Genomic DNA, 19,624 nt, shown 5'->3' with positions numbered 1-19,624 from the left:
ATTCATTCATCAATCTATTTTATTTTTTGATGCATTTCAAAGCAAATTGCAGCTATCACTGTACTTTCCTTAAATACTCCTGCATTTAACTATAAATATTTGTTTACAATTTTTTCTTCTTGTGAGGTAAAATTTACTTATGACGAAACACTTAAATCTCAAGTATATAATTGCTGAATTTTGACTAATGGATTTTCCTTTGTTGCCCAAACCCCTATCAATATAGAGAGCATTATCTTTACCCAGAAAGTTCCATCATGCCCCTTCCCAGTCAATCCCCACCCTCTCCTACCTCCCTGGCAAGTTTGCTCTGATGTTTTTCCAACTTGTTAGTTTTGCTTGTTTTAGATCTTCATAAATATGGAATTACATGTTATATACTCTTTGGTGTACGTCTTCCGTTACTGAGCATAATGTTTTTGAAGTTCCTACGTGTCTGTATCAGTAGTTTGTCCCTTTTTATTGCTAATTAGGATCCCATTGTGTGAATATACCAAAGTTATCCATTCTGCTATTGATGGACAGTTGGTTTTTTCCTTCAGTTTTTGGCCAATAGAAAGAAAGTGGCTATGAAAATTCTCTTACAAGTCTAAGAGCTAATTTTTGCCTTTTCACAGCACAATATATATTTTCAGCCATATCATCTATTCACCTATCCACCTACCCATCTACCCATCCATCCATCTACCCATCCACCCAGCCACCCAGCCACCCAGCCACTCAGACACCCAGCCACCCAGCCACTCAGACACCCAGCCACCCAGCCACTCAGACACCCAGCCACCCAGCCACTCTTCCATCCTATAAAAAGCATATTATATACCTGTTGCAGGTCAGGCAATGCTGTACTCGGAATACAAAATTAGAAGATACATCCCCTATCCTTTAAAGAATCTAGTGAGAGAACTTCCTCAACAACATTCAGTATCATATTTAGTAATGTGTGTCAAGATGCGCTTTTCAACAAAGGTTTCTTTTCAACAAAAGTCAAAGACTTCTTTGTAGAAATCAAGTTGATGGAGATGATTTTGTGAGGGGCTTTAGGGAGTTAATTTACTTTTTGAACCTACTCCCCTAAAGCCTATCACTTCTATTTGAATACTTCCTATAGGTGTACCTCAAGCCTTATCTCTTGGCATGAGACTCCAAGAGTGCATCCATGTTAGGAGGTTATTTTGTCCTGAAGTTTGTCGAGTTCTTATGAAAAGTTCTGTGAAGCTGACTCATGGAATAGTCAGGGCTTTCTCAAGAGCAGCAATTCCAGTATGTACTAACTCTGAGATGCAACAGTGAATTACTTTTGAGTCATTGGTAGGGTTGCCATATAAAATACAAGACACCCAGTTAAATTTAAGTTTCAGATAAACAAAACAGTTCTAAAATTTTTTTTAGTGTATATATGTCCCAAATATTGCATGAGGCATAAGTATGTCCCAGTAATTGATTATACCAAAAATTATTAGTTGTTTATCTGAAATTCAAATTAACTGTATTGTAATTTGCTAAATCTTGCAACCTTAGTCATTGCAGAAAGAGGCTTTCTGGCCAAGAGAATTTTACCCATGATGAAAGCCAATCCCATAAAATACCAAAACTTTAAAAATATAACCATGAAGGAAATGTTAGTTGTACTATCCAACTCCCAGTCTTTTAAAATAGAGTATATGGATCCAACATAAAACTTTCTTGATAGCTTGAAGTCAGAATGAATATTAATTCTTACCGTATGTGATGTACTCAAAGCTCCTTTGGATGTTCAGGGCTGCTTGTCTCAATACTGGATGCCACCAAACTGCCATGATTTTAGAACTTTAAAATCTGATTTTTACCATTCCTTTTCCTATTTCTGCCCTCATTACCTGGCTATCAACCCCCTTGCGTCAACCATATCTATATTCCCGGAGCCTAGAAACACTAAACTTTTCTTCTGCTTAACTTGATTTAGGTAAAAAATGAGGTACTAAATTTTTCTAGCTATATAAACTAGGATTACAGGCTAGTATGGAAAAAGATATTGAGTTTGCAATAATTACTTAACTTTTTTTTTTTTTTTTACTACTTCCTAGTCTTCTTATTTTATTTTCTCAAGAAATAAATTTAAGAAATAATTACCATTTTTTTAGTATAGGTTTATACAAACACTATGAAAGGCTGGAGGCTTGAGTCCACCCAGAGGTGCCTCAAAGGGAAGGCCTGATGATCCGCTTTCGAAAACTCAGCCCTTGAAAACCCTATGGAGCACAGCTCCACTCTGCCACATATGGGGTCACCATGAGTAGAAGTTGACTCAGTAGCAACTTTTTTTTTTTTTATATGGTGTTGGCATTTTAAGAATTAATATTAATAATGAGTATTTAGAACAACTTACTTTTAAAGGGCTAGTGGGTAATTAAAAACTGAGTGTTATTACATGAATACTCCAAATGTGTGTTTATGCAAATTACACGCCCCCAAAACACAAAAACAAACCCATTGCTGTCGAGTCAATTCTGACTCATAGTGACCCTATAGGACAGAGTAGAGCTGTCCCATAGAGTTTCCAAGGAATGCCTGGTGGATTTGAACTGCCAGCCTTTTGGTTAGCAACCAGAGCTCTTTAACCACTACGCCACTAGGGTTTCATTCAAATTACATAGCTGCATGAATTCCATGAGGGGATTCCCACCTGATCTTCTGCCACCATGCTGAGCAGTGTTATTTAAACTTGGAAAGCACAGTTCTCTCCAACATAGCCCTTTCTTCCCGAGGCTCTCAGGACATACACTGGGTCTTAGCCCCTCTTGCACATTTAGCTTGGATCTCATCTTCTAAACCAAACAAAGAAGGAAAAACAAATGTTTTAGTGACATGTTTTAAGGAGAGGACTCAGGTTTTAGCAGAAAGTTGACCCTAATCCTCAGCAGTTCATGGTTTCTTCCTCTGGAAATCTTTGGGCTAAAGGATTCTAAGCCTTTGTGACATTTGCCAGGGCACAAAAAAGTCACTGCTGGCAGATTATTATAGAAGTTGGGGTTAACATTTCTGCATCAAAATTTTTTTTTCTCTTTTTAAATTTTTATTGTGCTTTGGGTGAAAGTTTATAAATCAAGTCAGTTATAGACACTTTGCTCTGAACTCCTAGTTGCTCTCCACCTAACGAGACAGCACACTCCTTCTCTCCATCCTGTATTCCCTGTGTCCATTCAATCAGCTTCTGACTCCTCTGCCTACTCATCTCCCCACCAGACAGGAGCTGCCCACACGGTCTCACGTGCCTACTTGATCCAAGACGTTTACTCCTCACCAGTATCATTTTCTACCCTATCCAGTCTAATCCCTGTCTGAAGAGTTGGCTTTGGGAATGGTTCCAGTCTTGGGCTAACAAAAGGTTTGGGGACCATGACCTCCAGGGTCCTTCTAGTCTCAGCTAGACCATTAAGTCTGGTCTTTTTACGAGAGGTCTGCATTCCACTACTGTCCTGCTCCATCAAGGATTCTCTGTTTTGTTTCCTGTCAGGGCAGTCATCAGTTGTATCTGGGCACCATCTAGTTCTTCAGGTCTCAGGCTGATGTAGTGTCTGGTTTATGTGGCCCTTTCTGTCTCTTGGGCTCATAATTACCTTGTGTCTCTGGTGTTCTACATTCTCCTTTGATCCAGGTGGGTTGAGACCAATTGATGCACCTTAGATGGCCACTTGCTAGCATTTAAGACCCCAGATGCCACTCTCCAAAGTGGGATGAAAAATGTTTTCTTAATAGATTTTATTATGCCAACTGACCTAGATGTCCCCTGAAACCATGATCTCCAGACCCCTGCCCCTGCTACCCTGGCCTTTGGAAGCATTCAGTTTATTAAGGAAACTTCTTTGCTTTTGGTTTAGTCCAGTTGTGCTGACCTCTCCTGCATTGTGCGTTGTCTTTCCCTTCACCTAAAATAGTTCTTGCCTACTATCTAATTAGTGAATACCCCTCTCTCTCCCTCCCTCCCCACCCTCGTAACCATCAAAGAATGTTTTCTTCTCAGTTTAAACTATTTCTCAAGTTCTTATAATAGTGGTCTTTTACAATATTTGTCCTTTTGCAACTGACTAATTTCACTCAGCATAATACCTTCCAGATTCCTCTGTTATGAAATATTTCACAGATTCATCATTGTTCTTTATTGATGTGTAGTATCCCATTGTGTGAATATACCATAATTTATTTATCCCTTCATCTGTTGATGGGCACCTTGGTGGCATCCATTTTTTGCTATTGTAAACAGTGCTGCAGTGAACATGGGCATGCATATATCTGTTTGTGTAAAGGCTCTTATTTCTGTAGGATATGTTACAAGGAGTGGGATTGCTGGGTCGTATGGTAGTTCTATTTCTAGCTTTTTAAGGAAGCTCCAAATCCATTTCCAAAGTGGTTGTACCATTTGACATTCCTACCAGCAGTGTATTAAGTATTCCGGTCTCTCCGCAACCTCTCCAACATCTATTATTTTGTGTTTTTTGGATTCATGCCGGCCTTGTTGGAGTGAGATGGTATCTCATTGCTGTTTTGATTTGCATTTCATTAATGATTATGAGCATTTCCTCAAGTATCTGTTAGCCACCTGAATGTCTTCTTTGGTGAAGTGTCTGTTCATATCCTTTGCCCATTTTTTTAACTGAGTTATTTGTCTTTTTGTTTTTGAGTTTTTGCAGTATCAAGTAGATTTTAGAGATCAGATGCTGATAGGAAATGTCATAGCTAAAAACTTTTTCCCAGCCTGTAGGTAATCTTTTGCTGAAGTCTTTGGATGAGCATAGGTGTTTGATTTTTAGGAGCTCCCAATTATCTAGTTTCTCTTCCTGTGTTTGTGCATTGTTAGTAATGTCTTGCATACTGTTTATGCCATGTATTAGGGCTCCTAGGGTTGTCCCTGGTTTTTCTTCCATGATCTTTATTGTTTTAGATTTTATATTTAGGTCTTTGATCCATTTTGAGTTAGTTTTTGTGCATGGTATGAGGTATGCATCTTGTTTCTTTTTTTTTTTTGCAGGTGGATATCTAGTTATGCTAGCACCATTTGTTAAAGATACTGTCTTTTCCCCATTTAATTGACTTTGGGCCTTTGTCAAATATCAGCTGCTCTTATGTAGATGGATTTATGTTTGGATTCTCAATTCTGTTCCATTCATTGGTCTATGTGTCTGTTGTTGTGCCAGTACCAGGCTGTTTTGACTACTGTGGTGGTATAATTTATATGTTCTAAAATCAGGTAGTGTGAGTTCTCCCACTTTGTTCTTCTTTTTCAGTAATGCTTTACTTATCCAGGGCCTCTTTCCCTTCCATATGAAGTTGGTGATTTGTTTCTCCATCTCATTAAAAAATGTTGTTGGAATTTGGATTGGAATTGCATTGTATCTATAGATGGCTTTTGGTAGAATAGACATTTGTACAGTGTTGAGTCTTCCTGTCCATGAGCAAGGTATGTTTTTCCATGTATGTAGGTCTCTTTTGGTTTCTTGCAGTAGTGTCTTATAGTTTTCTTCATATAGGTCTTTTACACCTCTTGTAAGATTTATTTCTAAGTATTTTATCTTCTTGGGAGCTACTGTAAATGGTATTGATTTGGTGATCTCCTCTTTGACGTTCTCTTTGTTGGTATACAGGAATCCAACTGATTTTCGTATGTTTATCTTGTATCCTGATACTCTGCTGAACTTTTTTATTAGTTTCAGTAGTTTTCTTGAGGATTCTTTAGGGTTTTCTGTGTACAAGATCATGTCATCTGCAAAGAGAGATTCTTTTACTTCTTCCTTAGCGATTTGGATGCTCTTTATTTCTTTTTCTAGCCTAATTGCTCTGGCTAGGACCTTCAACAAAATGTTGAATGAGAGTGGTGATAAAGGGCATCCTTGTCTGGTTTCATCGAAATCCTTGAAATTTTATCTGCCAAATTACCCAAAGGATACAGCCTACTGTAAACATTTGCCAATGTCCATTACAGGCAGTCCCTGGGTTACAAATCAGATCTGTTTCTAACTCTGTCTTTAAGTCAAATGTGTAGGTACATTGAAACAGGTGCATAATGTTCTTATTTAGACTTAGTTTACTGCAAGAAAGGAGCCCTGCTGGTGCAGTAGTTAAAGTGCCAGGCTGCTAACCGAAACGTCGGTGGTTTCAAACCACCAGTGGCTCCCTGGGAGAAAGATGTGGCAGTCTGCTCCCGTAGAGAATTACAACCTTGGAGACCGTATGGGAAAGTTCTACTCTGTCCTACCAGGTCACTATGAGTCAAAATTGACTCTATGGCAGTGAGTTTTTGGTGTTAGTGTAAGAAAAGACTGGAAGCGTTTTCAGTAATTTAAAAGCTTCACGTGCATCAAGTGAAAGAAATTGTGATGAAGAATTTGTTGCAAGTAGGGGTTGGTTTGATTGTTTCAAAATGAGGGAAAATTTTCATAACATTAAAGGGCAAGTACAAGTTGTCCTTAAGTGGGACATTTGCAACTCGGGAATGCCTGTATCTGCAAAGATCTTACTTTCTGTGAAGGAAAGGTCCTCACTATTTCAGTAGCAACTCTGATCTGCACTTGAATCAGCTAGACCCATAATTACACTGTAGAATTGTCCAAAATAGTCAGTCTGGTTCCATTAACCTGAACCACTGCCCAGTCTTGACCTGGATTACTGACTTGGAACAGTCATGGTTTTTCTGGGCCCAGCATTATTCATCTTTGTGGCATCAAAGCGTTGCTAGAGCAGTGATTCTCAAAGTGCAATGTGCATCTGAATCAACCTGCTGTTGAAAATGCAGATTCCTGGACCTCATACTATAACTATGAGGCCAAACTTCTTGTGATATTGAACCATGCCTCAAAATACACTCTTCTGCAACCAAGTTCCATGAGGATAGGGACTGTATCAGTCTTGCCCAGTTCTTTGTCTCCTGCTCTAGCCTAGTGCCCAGCTCATGGTAGACTCTGAATAAATATTTGGCCAATGGCAAAATGAAGAAAGACTGAAGAATCATGGACAGCCTTATGGCCCCAGTGGCAGGTTTAAGGAGAATTCTTAGGGGAAGGCATTCCTGTTAACACGTGTGATCGGTTGCATGCAGTTCCTCTGGGATGTGTTTATTTTGAATTGTTAATTAATATTACTGCTTTTTTAAAGTATAAAAGTAAAACATCAGGATGTACGGTATGGTTTCATTGTAATACATTATTTTCCTTCCTTCTTTCTTCCTTTCCTTTCCCTCTCCTTCCCCTTCTCCTTCCTTCCTCCGTCCCTCCCTCCCTCCCTGCCTCCCTCCCTCCCTCCCTCCACCCCTCCCTCCTTTCTTCCTTCTTTCTTTCCTTCACCTATTTATCCATATGTGTAAAAAGATGTCTCAGAAAATGTTTACTCAGTGCTCACTTTTTGAGTGGTGAGCTTTTAAATTTTTTTACTTTTCTGTGTTACATGAAGTCTTTGTAATAAGCTTATATTATCAAAAGAAATTAAGATCAATAATCATTTAAATTAAAAAACACAACAAAACCTGTCCTTTGGCAGAATACTTGGGAGTTAGAGTCAACCAACAGATCTGCTGGCAAACCCTGCAGGGATGGCTGAGAAGACAGGGCTTGGCATCAGGTCTAGATGTCAGGAGCCACGTCTCCTTTTAAAGAATTCTCCTGTGAAGGCCCCTGGCCATACCTTCTCTCAGTTGGAATTCCTCTCTCTGAACTCAACATCTGAAGCCTGTTTGGAAACCACGTCTGCCCTTCCACGTGCACACTAGGGTGGGCAGTTTGCAGGAGGTTCAGAGTGGTGGGCAGTCTCCCGTATCGAGGGGAAAGCCCATTCTCATCCCTGTCTAGTGCTTCCTGAGTGCCACAGGTGAGATCACCCTACATTCATGTCTCCTTTAGAAATGCTGTTATCACAATATGTTGTAAAAAATATTTTCCATATCCCTTTATCTCCCACTAGGCTGGAATCATTTTAAAAGCAGGGCTTTGTCTTATTTATCTTTGAAAATTTATTAATGATCATTGCATCTGAAACATCCTAGGCTCTCCTGGGAAATGGTGAAACCTGTCCTTGAACCCAAGTCTTTTTGACCAAAGCTTGTGATCTTGATGCTGTGTCATTCTGCTTCTCAGAAAGAGCTGGAGGGGAAGAAACCCAAGGCACAATGGACCAGAAGTATAGGCCTAAGGTCTCAACAGTGCGCTTTGGGCAGTAAGCAGACGTGAGGCCCTCAGAGAAGTATTTATATTTCCTTTCTCTTGCAAGCTCCCATGAGCATGGTAACAGAGAGTTGGCTAAAGACGGCCCAAGGTGGAGAGGGGTAGTTAGAAGGTATGGTTCAGCCTTTCAGAGGAGATGGTAAGAGTGAAGTTGGGGAGGATGCTCATCTCTCTGGATACCAAGGTGGGGCAATGATATCAGTACCAGTTGCTTTCAAGTCAGTTCTGACTTAGAGTGGCCCCACGTGCGTCAGAGTAGAACTCTGCTCCATAGGGTTTTCAATGGCTGGTTTTTTTGGAAGTAGATTGCCTTGGCTTTCTTCTGAGGTGCCCCTGGGTGGACTTGAACCTCCAACCTTTCTGTTAGCAGCCAACATTAACCAGTTGCAAAACCCAGGGGCTGGGGAAATAAGAGTGATTCCCATTTCTGTCCCAAGATCAGGCATCAAGCAGTCAGGGCAGAGGTGTCCTGCCCAGGCATTTGCTGTCCAAGGACAAAATGTCTTTCTAAGCAGACCAGAGGAGAAGAAATTTTAAAGCCAGGCTGGAGAGCTAGGAGAGGGCACAGGGCAGTGGCCCAGGGGTCCCCCTGTCATGCTGCTGCCTAGATGCAGTTTTCTGGGAACTGTATTGCATGAATTTCTTGGGGGCGGAGGGCCCCCGTATACAAATATGCAATCGCAGCAGTTTCTAAGACATGTTTTTCTCTCTTTTTACTGTAAGTCAAGAAAAGTCAATGCATTTAGAAACTAGGGTGGTTTTCTTCCAACATTCAAGTTACATTTTTACTTCCTCAGTTTAGCTCTCTGTCTCCTCATCCTAATTGGCCAAGAACTTGTGGGAAAAAAAAAATGGAGAAGGGTTATCCTGAATCATTTACCTAGAAATTGTACTGACTGTAAACAATTGAATGTAACTTCTAAGCAATCATGACATGTAGGCATATAGGAATGCTTCCCACATGACCGTGAGGTTCATAAAATGCAAAGACTGTCCCGATGGTGCATGGAGACCCCGAGCACCAATGAGTACTTGCAATCAGTCCTGTAAGGTCAGTCTCTGAACTACATGGCTCATATTCACGTAACGTCTTATTTTCTGTGTTTGGAGAAGGGTGAAGGGAGTCACAGCTAACCCAGCACCTGCTGTTACTGTTCATTCATTTAACAATTACTGTTTACCGAAAGCTGACCACTAGAATGTACAAAGTTGAATAAGATTTGGTCCTCAAACTATCTAATGCATCTCAATTTACCCCATAAAGTTATACCCTGGGTCTACTTCATATCTTTTAAGGACAGTGGCTGTTCAGTGGTAGAATTCTCACCTTCCAGGAGGGAGCTGTTGCTGTGTCGTCAGGTGACGTCAAGTCGGTTCTGACTCACAGCGACCCGATGCACAACAGAAGGAAACACTGCCCGGTCCTGCGCCATCCTCACAATCGTTGTTATGCTTGAGCTCATTGTTGCAGCCACTGAGGGAGGGAGACCTATGTTCAATTCCTGGCTAATGCATCTCAAGCAAGGCTACCACCCACCTGTCAGTGTAGGTTTGTGTGTTGCTATCACACCGAACAGGTTTCAGCAGAGCTTCCGGACTAAGACGACTAGGAAGAAATGTCTGGCAATCTACTTCCGAAAGCAGCCAGTGAGAACCCAATGAATCACAATGATCCAATTCCACCATGCGTGGGGTTGCCATGAGTGGGGGGCCGACTAGATGGCAACTAACAATGACCACAATTTCATGTTTTAAATGGGCTTCTAACACAGAAAGGCTATCAATCTGAACCACTGAAACTTGGACAAAGTATTTCCCCACTGAAAACGTCCAGAGAGATGATTTGAAGGTAGATATGGGAATGAAGGTGTCCTGGTAGCTTAGTGGTTAAGAGCTTGGCTGCTAACCAAATGGCAGCAGTTCAAGTCCATCAGCCACTCCTTGGAAACGCTATGGGGCAGTTCTGCTCTGTCCTATAAGTTCGCTATGAGTCGGAATCAACTTGATGGCAGAGCGTTTTTTTTTTTTTTTTTTTCTTATGGCAATGAAGGGTATTCTTACAGACAAAGAAGATCAGCTAGCAGGTTCAGGTAGGGTCTTAGAATCCCAGGGCACTAGGACGTAGAGACCATTTGAGTCATTCTCCAGCCATTGCGTATTCCGAAGAGTGTTCTGCAGAACACCAGACAGGGAGGTGCCCTAGAGAGAAATGTTCTGTGGTCAAAGATGTTTGGGAAAATTTGCATATCAAACCAAAAAACCAAACCCACTGCCTTCTAGTCAATTCCAACTCATAGTGACCCTATAGGATAGAGTAGAGCTGCCCGGTAGGGTTTCCAAAGACTGGCTGGTAGATTTGAACTGCTGACTTTTTGATTAGCAGCTGCACGCATAACCACGAAGCCACCGGCCCCAGATTTGGACATCAGCTTCCTCATATACCAGGGGAAAGGCTGCTGTTTGGCGCCATGGAGTCGATTCCGACTCTTAGTGATGCCATGTGCCAGAGTTTCTACTCAGAAAATAAAATTTATAAAATTAAATATATATATAATATAATACATATAATATAATATATATAATAAAAATTTATAAAAACCTTCACATGACTTTTTTTTTATTGTGCTTTAGGTGAAAGTTTACAGTTCAAGTTAATTTCTCATACAAAAATTTATACGCGTATTGTTATGTGATGTTAGTTGCAATTCCTCTAATGTGACAGCTTATGTCCCCTTTCCACGTTGGGTTTCTTGTGTCCATTCAGCCAGTTCCTGTCCCTTCCTGCCTTGTCATCCTGCCTCTGGACAGGAGCCACCCATTTGTCAAATGACATTTTAAGGACTCTAAGAAGTTTTGCAGGAAAGAAAATGAATTCAGTTTTTTAATTTTTTTTCCAACTTGGGAATATCCCAGACTTATGTAATTACAGATAATAGATTATTTTGTCACTTAATACTTATCCACATTCCATGAATCTGGTATTTCACTAATCATTCTTTAGAAAAAACGGGGCAATTTAACCTAGAACATTGCCATATCCAAAAAGGGTTTTGGGGAGTCTAATATATTTCTTAATTATTATTATTAATGTACATATTTAGTTGGGGCTATAAATTATTCATTATGGATTTATTAGGATTAACTCTCAAAGATATTATGTTGTGCTATGTTGTATTATAAAATGTATGTCCCATATCAAGTCATATGATCATACCATATGTGGAATTCCCTCAGGTATACCTATGAAGTCCTACTCTGAGACTAGAAAGCCAAGCGTTCAAGAACAGAGTCAGGATAATATGACTCAACAGCAGCAAGGAGGTATCAAGGGATGGAGTTCAATATGAAGAGGCTTTCAGAGGTCAAAATCCTGGTGGTGTAGTGGTTAAGTGCTATGGCTGCTAGCCTAAAGGTCCACAGTTCAAATCTGCCAGGCGCTTCTTGGAAACTCCATGGGGCAGTTCTACTCTGACCTATAGGGTCACTATGAGTAGGAATGAACTCCATGGCAATGTTTTTTTTTTTTTTTTGGTTTCCCAGGAGTCAAATAATGATCTTAGGTTGTGTAAAACAAGGTCTGCTATCTAGAATACAGGAAGTGATAGTCCTATTCTGCTCTGGGCTGGCCAGTCCTTTCCCTTTCTGATTTTGTGCTTCTTTCTGTGGATAATCCTACAACAATTCCCAGAGTGAGGTTACAGAAATGTACAACTGATCATGTTATCAAAACCCATTGCTTTCAGCTCAATTCCTACTCATAGCAATTCTATAGGACAGAGTAGAACTGCTCCATAGGGTTTCCAAAGCTGTAATCTTTATGGAAACAGACTGCCACATCTTTCTCCTATGGAGTGACTGGCGGATTTGAACCACGAACCTTTCAGTTAGTAGCGAGAACTTAACCACTGTTCTACCAGGACTCCTTCTGATCATGTTAGTCCCCACTTTAAAACTATTCAATGGCCTTACTATTGCACTAAGAGTAAAATGTAACCTCTTAAGCCTGGTTTACAAAGCCACTCATGCTCCTTCCTTCTTCAATCTTTTCCCATATGCCATTTTGTCTGCCTGGAATGTTCTCCCTCTGCTACTTCCTCTCTTGTCCTAGTTGATTTGTATTCATCTTTTAGACATAAGCTCAAGTGTCACTTTTTCAGTTAAGTTTTCCTTGATCTCTTGAATCAAGTCAAGCTATCTATTCTTATTCCACCCTGCTTGTTCCCTTCCTGGTACTTAATTTCCAATGGGTTTCCCCACCCTGCACTTGCTTACGGTCTGAAGTATCCAGGAGGGAGCCCTTCAGCCTGAAGGAAAGCAGGAAGGTTTTAGCAACTCCTACCCAGATGGCCTCTGACCCTTTGTTGGGAGGTCAGCACACTGGACTGAAACTAAGGATATTGTCAAAGGGGTGCGATCTGATCTTCAAAGCAGTAGTTTTAAAAGGGGAGTACCTATACCCTTAGAGATTTATGAAGACTTTCCGAACGACATATGGGCTGAACAATTTTAAAGAAATTTGTTTCTGGAGCATCAACTTAAAAAAAAAAATCTGAGAAAGCTCCTTGAATTTCTCCTTTTTATTTTATCATCCTCCATTTCTTATTTGAAACAACAACAATGAAAAGAACATATCTTTTATGGATTGGAAATCTTACTATGGTGCATTGTACTAACATCAAAAATTTCCAGGGGACCAAACAAAGGGAAAATTCAAAACATTAGACTTTTTTTTTTAATTGTAGCAAATATATAGCAAAACATTTGCCATTTCAGTATTGTTCACACGTCCAATTCAGTGACATTGTGTTAGTTATGTCCAACCATCACCATTACTGTTTCTAAATTTTTTCATTACCCTTAACAGAAGCTCAGTGTCTCCAAAGCAGTGAGTCCCTCTTCCCCCTGCCCTCTTTCCTGACCCTGGTAGCCACTAATAAACATAAGACTGTGTACACGTGCCTATTCTAAATTTTTTTTTAGTTGTGTTCTAGGTGAAAGTTTACAGGCAAATTAGTTTCTCATTCAAAAATTCTTACACAAATTATTTTGTGACACTGGTTGCAATCCCTGCAATGTGTCAGCACTCTCTCCTTTCCCCTAACACACCCCAGGTTCTCTGTGTCCATTTATCCAGGTTACCTGTCCCTTCCTGCCTACTTGTCTTTGCTTTTGAGCAGGAGTTGCCCATTAGGTCTCCTATACTTGACTGAACTAAGAAGCAGTTTCCTTATGTGAGTTATTGTTGTTTTATAGGCCTGTCTAATCTTTTTTTCTTTTATAGGCCTGTCTAATCTTTGGCAGCAAGGTTAGTGGCTTCAGTTTTGAGTTAGCAGGGTATCCGGTGCCATAGTCTAGGGGGTTCCTCCAGTTTCTGTTAGACCAGTAAGTCCGGCCTTTTTTTGAGAATTTGAATTCTGTTCTACAATTTTCTCCCGCTCCATCTGGAACCCTCTATTGTGATCCTTCTCAGAGCGGTCAGTGGTTGTAGCCAGGCAATATCCAGTTCTTCTGGGCTCAGGCTGGTGGAAGCTGTGGCGTATGTGGTCCCATTAGTCCTTTGGACTAATATTTTCCTTGCTTCTTTGGTTTTCTTCATTCTCCTTTGCTTCGAACATAATGGGACCAATAATTGTATTTTAGATGGCTGACTCTAGAAGCTACTCACCAAAGTAGGATGCAGAACTTTTTTGTGTGAACTATGTTATGCCAATTGACCTAGATGTCTCCCAAGACCATGATCCCCATCCCTCAGCCCCAGTAACTTGGTCCCTCAAGGTGTTGGTGTCTAGGAAGCTTCTATGACTTTGCCTTGGTCAAGTTGTGCTGACTTTCCCCATATTGTGTGTTGCCTTTCCTTTCACCAAAGTTAACACTTGTCTAATACCTAGCTAGTATTCTAGATATCTTATATAAGTGGAATCATACAATATTTGTCCTTTTGTGACTGACTTATTTCACTCAGCATAATGTTTCAAGGTTCATCCATGTCGTGGACATATTTTTTGATGCTAGATCACTCTGTGATTTTTGTCCTACCACTGAGTTGTAATGCTGATTTGAGTAACAACGGTTAAAAATATGCCTCTATCTTGAAGTAACTACTTTTGTGAACAAATCTTCTCATCACTTAACGTCTATATAAACAAAATGAAAAACAGAATGGAATCGATACTGAACCCTCTTTCACTCAGGGAATTAGTTATAATCCTCAGAAACACAAAAAGCCTCACGGTTCCATCTGATTAAGAGATACATTTCCAATACAACTGTATTATTTATATTTAATAAATATTTATCAAAATTTGTAACGTATCTATCTTGTTTCAATCAATGGCTTAGGAATAATAATACTGGTATCTCCAGGTAGAAGAAATTCTTTTTAAGACTTAGGACTGTCTTGTCCTAGGAAATACAAACACAATTTAAAAGTCAGTTTATGTACGTATTTTGGTAGCAGATTAGTAGGATCAATAAAAGATTTTCAAACATCAGATATATTACATGAGCTTAAGATTCTGTGGGGGAAGTGAAATGAAAATATGGTTCAAAGAGAAAGAGAAAAATGTACAATATCTATCTGCTACAGAAGGGCTTGTCCATATTTCTTTAATGGAAGATGGCGGTGATGAAATTACTATGATTTTTTAGAATCTATAGACTACATTTTAAAGAATGTTGTTACAATTTCATTTAAAAATGTGAACATTAATAACATACCAGAAATGATATACTCTGCAAGGAGGCAACAAACTTTCAAAGTTCTTTTGGTGAGTAAACAACAGTGCCAGGTGCTGTGGTGATTCATGGCGGCTTTGTACGTGTTAGAGTAGAACCATGTTCCGGACGGTTTTCGATGGCTGAATTTTCAGAAGCAGATCCCCAGACCTTTCTTCCATGGCTCCTCTGGGTGGGCTCGAACTGCCGATCTTTTGGTTATCAGTTGAACAGGTTAACTGCACAACCCAGGGACTTCTTTTGGCAAACAAGCAAGCAATAAGCTTTGGAGATCACTGCTCAAAGCCAGTCCTAGTAAACTGGAAGGTCAGCCCAGCTCTGCTCCTTGGCAGAAGATGCCACTGACCACAGGTGGGCCACTCCTTTCCTATTCAGATGTCATTTTTTGTCAACTGTTCCAGCTCTTGATGCATGGAGAACCTTCTTTTGGACTGAGTCTTTCAAGCCTTTCCTCACAGAGGATTTTCCTGGCCAGGTCTGGGCAGACCAGATGTGACTCTCTGGATCAATGCTCTCAGAATCTCCCTGCTTCCTTCTCAAATCACTTATTATGTTTTATAATTATGCATTAGTAAGTACAAGTAGTCCCCATCTTGCAGTGGGGTTCCATTTCGATGACTCTGTTGTAAGTCGGTTCTGACGTAAATTAAATACTTCATTTTTTTTTTTTTTAGTTTCATTATTATTGCCTTTTATTGTCAGTATCTTTATAATCTGATCTTTATTTGTCTTTGGGGGTTGAAAACATTACATATAAATGTTACATATAAACATACATATGTGCTGCAACATTGTACTAGTAAATAGTCCCCGATTTACGACGGGGTTCCCAGAGTTCCAACGTAAGCGCAGTTCGTCATACCTCGAATACGTCTTAAGTCAGGAACTAGCTGTATTTGGCCAGAATCCATATTTGTCACTGGACTATAAGATACGAAGGCAGGATCTTGCTTGCTTTGCCCACCCTTTTCTCTCTAGCACCCAACACAGGGTATAGTGCATCACGGAATCTCAGTACTTTGTTGAATGAATGGGTGAACTAAAAAGAAAACAGTAAAAATAAATGTAAGTGCCCTGAGAATAGCGATACAGTGAAGCCTGTGAGAGCGGGACTGCCTTGTTTCTCTGGGTCTCACAAGTTTCCCACCTTTGACCGGGTGCAGTCTTACCACTTTTCTATCGCTCTCTATAAGTGGAAAATATTTGCATCTTCCTTCTTTGACAGGTTTCCGCCTTACACAGGTTCTGACTTTTGCAGATTTTACTGTATTATCTGTTTGTTTTCGAGATTAACTGTGCACTTACTGCGTTTGCACTGGCTTGCATTGAACAAAGTATGCATGGGCTTAATTATGTTTACTTGCTAATCTGTGATGAGCAGTTTTACGTGGGTTTTATCACATCTTTGCTGTGGTGGGGGACAGGTGAAATTGTGCACTGCAGATTGGTGGGAAGGCACAATAGGGCCCATGAGTACCTTGCTTACTGGGTAATCTGGCCCTGCCTGTATATTTGACTGTGTAACTTACATATGGCAGGGAGAAAAGCATTAAAGATTTTACTCAGAGGAACTGGGAGCAATATAATGGCTCCCTGTGACAGTCAGATTTTGATGTCTTTTTGGCTACAGTAGAGCTGTTTTGTTGTAAGACTGAGGAAACACATCTGGAAAGAAGGTGCTAGGGGCCTGGAATGAGGATTTTTTTCTAGGGACACCCTGCCAGAAAAGTCTTCTCTCTACCGGAATCTAGGAGGTTTATAGACAATTCATTGCACATAACAGTGGTTAGGCTTAGGAGGTAAGAATTGAAACTGCTCAAAATTGAGCAAGGGCAAATATAGAGAAGGAATGAAGAGATAATGACAGGCAGAAGCTTCTGCAGCACCAACAGTAAGTATTTCTGCAGTTTAGGGTAGCACTTTCTGCAAACTGGTATACCCATTAAAAACCCCATTGCTGTTGAGTCAATGCCAATTCATAGCAAACTATAGGACAGAGTAGAGCTGCCTCATAGGGTTTCCAAGGCTGTAAATCTTTACAGAAGGAGACTGCCACATCTTTCTCCCGTGGAGGAGCTGGTGGGTTCGAACTGCTGACCATTTGGTTAGGAGCTGAGTGTGTTAACCATTGCACCACCAAGGCATCTCACTATAGGGAAGCTGAATAAACAAGAAGGATCTTTTGAGCCTTGACATGCAAAACATCTGCTCGGGGCTCTCTGGACAGAGTAAACAAATTTAAGACAAAACTACTCAAAAGGAGATGGAGCCCTGGGGCCCAGAAGAAAAACATCTGAGCGCAATTTAGTGAAACTGGTGCTTGTACCTTGATTCTGCAATTTCTAGCCGTGGAACCTAAGCAAATGCCTTAAGCTTCTCTTAGTCTCAGCTTACTCATTGGTACAATGGGATTTGGCAATACTCTTTAAATGAGAGAATGGATATGAAAGTGTTGGTTTCATAAGAAATTGCCAGTAAGTATTTGTTAAAACTGCTGGAAGACAGAGATTTCTGGAATAAGACCTGGTACCTGGACACCCATGAGCAGAGTTCAGAAGGTTGGCTAATCAAGATGATGACCCTTGGGTCCAACCATGCTTTGAATGTGCGTGCATGCATGTATAAGTCCCCAGGACTAGGATAGTGTTTCTCAACCTTGGCAATATTGGCCTTTTTGGGCTGGATAATCTTTATTGCTAGAGGGCTGTCCTGTGCATTGTAGAATCTCTGGCTTTTACCCACTAGATGCCAGTAGCACCGTCCCTCTTTTCTGCCCCCAGTTACAACAACCAAAATATCTCTAGAGATTGCCAAATGTCTCCTGAAGGGCAAAATTGCCCTGATTGAGAACCACAGGTCGGGGAGATGAATTCACATGTAGATGAATTCACACTCTGGTGTGTGTGTGTGGTGGGAGTGGGTTTGAGAGCAGTGGCTAAATATTAAATGTGTTGATCTCATAATAAGGCAAAACCTGAGATTTTTCTTCTTATGGAACCCCAACTAATTTATTGGTTAAAAAAGACTTAGTATATATTCCCTTTTCAATATTTCCTCATGTAATTGTCTACTTCCAGGCTGTCTCCCTGTTGACTACCAGCTTCTTAAGGATAGGAGCCACCTCTTTTCATGTTTCCCTAAGGATATGGCAGAGGACCTGGCCCATAGTTGTCCAATAAAGGCAGTAATTATTGAATGGATGGATTTATTAAGAAGTCAGATAATCCCAGTACAGTTCAGAAACCAACATAATGGCTCTTACAGATCTATTGTGTAAGAACAACAGTATATAATAAGTAAAAAAAAAAAAAAGCTGCTTTTGATACTTGATAGGGAGTCCAGCTTACTGGAGTAGTTACAGAAGTTCAGAGATCCAATCTCCACCCTGACAATTAAGGTCAAATTCTGTCTGACGGTCTAGATAAATGGATACATGGATGGATGGGTGAGGAAGGATGGGTAGATAGAAAAGGACACAAAAAGGCAATTATTAAACAGAGAAAAGCATGGAAAGAAGGTAATGTTAGAAACAGTAGGAACAAGCATTTATTGAAGGATAACTCTATGCCAAACCCTGCTTTACATAGGTTATCCTATTTTAAAGCCTGATAATGATGAAGGTAATATTATCTCCATTTAAAAGACGAGTTTTAACCAAATTAAGAGAGATGACAGGGTGAACCTATGAACTCAGCCCTAAGTATTTCAAATACCCAGGATGATTCTCCAGCTGCACAGTTTTACAAAAGTCTTTACTGTGCAAAACTGAGAGTAGTAGCCTATGAGGACACTATGGTATGGCCTTCTGGTTCTTCATCTTCCCCTGGCATGGTAGGGCAGCCTGGGGGCGCCTATGCCCAGTACTTCCACCTCAGGTACCTCTGCCTTCCGAAACTTTTTGCATGATTGACAAGTGACAACAATGTGGCTTTGGCTGGGTGTCCACCCCACACAGCACCCCCACATTGCCAGGGGCCCGTGGTAACTGAGTAACACGGAGACCGCCTCTCACCATGACTGCAAGCTGCCTGTGGCTGTATTCATCACCAGGTGAAGAAATACCCTTTTCATGGGAAGCTGATCATTCACCAGATCATTGACCAGCCAAGCAAGGAGCAAAACTCAAATGGCAAAACTTCCTTAATGTGTTCCTATCCCACCCATGTGTGTGCATTTAAACACACACCGTTCTGGGGAGAATATCCTCAGAGATCCATGAACTCCACAACAGGCTTTCAACTACAGCCAACATTTTCCAGTGGTGCTTATATTCCTTCCTTCATTCATAAACCAAACATACTGATTAGGTTTCTACTATATGTCAGGCACTGTGCTAAGACTGGCACCAAAGCAGACAAGGACTTCCTTCTTGGAGCTTGCATGCCAGTGGGAAGGGACAGAAGGAAAACAAGTAACTGATAAATCAGTTGGATCCATCCTAGGAAATAAACAAGTGAGAGATGTGATGGGGAGTAATTGGGAAAGGGCAGAGCTATTTCAATCAGGGTAGTCAGGGAAGACTGTTCTGGGAAGTGACATTTGGGCTGACTTGCTCGACTGAAGCCCTTGCGGGGGAGCATTGGGGCTCAAACTGGTTCAGGCCATTGAAAACCCCTGGGCTCAGAACTTAGGGCCATGCCTGTGTCTGGCTGCAATGCTAGAACACCACTCCTGCCATGTCAGCATGTGGCTGCTTAGAG

Source organism: Loxodonta africana, chromosome 24, assembly GCF_030014295.1.
Source record: "Loxodonta africana isolate mLoxAfr1 chromosome 24, mLoxAfr1.hap2, whole genome shotgun sequence".
Taxonomy (NCBI): Eukaryota; Metazoa; Chordata; class Mammalia; order Proboscidea; family Elephantidae; genus Loxodonta; species Loxodonta africana.
The sequence above is the reverse complement of the archived record's forward strand: the minus strand, read 5'-3'. Positions refer to the sequence as shown.